General features: G+C 43.8%; 1 protein-coding gene across 1 annotated transcript in view; it reads left to right on the top strand.

Moving 5' to 3' along the window:
- Positions 1 to 1,543, top strand: part of GIMAP8 (GTPase, IMAP family member 8) — a 17,891-nt gene that overhangs the window by 7,614 nt on the left and 8,734 nt on the right. The gene's annotated exons all lie outside the window — the stretch shown is intronic.

Here is a 1,543-nt window from a genome sequence, read left to right as displayed (position 1 = left end):
TGGCCATCTGTATGTCTTCTTTGGAGAAATGTCTCTTTAGGTCTTCTGCCCATTTTTGGATTGGGTTGTTTGTTTTTTTGATATTGAGCTGCATGAGCTGTTTATATATTTTGGAGATTAATCCTTTGTCCGTTGATTCGTTTGCAAATATTTTCTCTCATGCTGAGGGTTGTCTTTTCGTCTTGTTTATAGTTTCCTTTGCTGTGCAAAAGGAAAGCTGTCTTTCTTTCTTTTTCTCTCTTTTGCTCTGCTGGGGTCTCCAGAGTGGTCTGGGAGATGATGAGGGAAATGTGGGTTATCGAGGAGTGAGGGAGGGGAGAGCTTTGGTTCCCTTTTGTCCTCAAAAGTATTTTCTGTACCCTTGGGAGAAAATGGTACAGGTGGGCAATTGTATGTATAGAGAGAGCGGGGAGGGGGGAAGAGAAAGAGAAAGAGAGTTAGTTTTGATTCAGTATGATATCATTAGCTGGAAGGAGTACAATAAATGCTCATCCATTTTGTCCCACCATGATGGGGAACCGTCTAAAACAACAGTGTGTACTTGGGAAATAAATTCCTTTTTTTGACCTGCTGGAGATCTCTGCTTCCTTTACCTTATTTACTCACTAGTGTCTTAAAAAAAAATAATGTACAAAAATATACTACTTCTTCCCTTGGTTGGGAAACAATATAAAGTCACTTCTCTGTTATTATTCAAAGTGACGTCACTTCAGTCTCCCTCTCCACTTCTAAAAACAATTTTTCTTCCTTTCCTCACATCCCCCACTCTCACCATCACTCATTTCACACCATTTATTGAGCATTTACTATATGCCAGACACAATATTAGGACTTAGGGACACAGAACAAGACAGGCATGGTCTCTGCTCTTAGAGAGTTTCATACTAAGGACAGCAAAGAGAAAATGAAAAAAGTAGACACAATAAATAATACCAGATAGAAACAGTGCTATGATGACAATAAGGAGAGTCAGGATATGGGGAGTTAGGGTGAGGCTTTCTTTATATGGAGGTGTGTCAGGGTCAGAAGAGGCTCTTAGAAGAGTCCCGACAGTGACTGGACTTCTCGGCTTGGCATAACCTTGGAGGTGCGTGTTTTGAGCTGAGCTGGGCTTTGCCTGTTGCACTGTGCAGAGATCCAGGCACTTGTAGGGAGGAGCCCAGGCCTCCATCCTTGGCCCTGATGAGATTGTCCCTGCCTCAGCCGTACGTTTCCTCTGAGGTGAAGCTTCTTGAGGGCAGGTGCACGTGCTTCCTTTGCTACCTTCTCTGATTCCTTCCTCACACTCCAGTGACACTCTTCTTGAAAGAGGAGTGAACTTCCAAATAGCTACGCAGAAAAGGGGCTTTTCTCCTTCACTTTCTTCAGCTGTGTTTCTTTATTTTTCAAGTTTGTATCCTTTATTTTCCTTGTTTGTATCCTGGGGCCCTATTTTTGTATATAAATACAAATCCTGGGCTTCCCTGGTGGCGCAGTGGTTGAGAGTCCGCCTGCCGATGCAGGGGACGCGGGTTCGTGCCCCGGTCTGGGAGGATCCCACGTG

This window comes from Physeter macrocephalus, chromosome 5 (genome assembly GCF_002837175.3).
Source record: "Physeter macrocephalus isolate SW-GA chromosome 5, ASM283717v5, whole genome shotgun sequence".
Classification (NCBI taxonomy): domain Eukaryota; kingdom Metazoa; phylum Chordata; class Mammalia; order Artiodactyla; family Physeteridae; genus Physeter; species Physeter macrocephalus.
Note: the sequence above shows the minus strand (reverse complement) of the source record. Positions and strands in the feature narration are given on the sequence as shown.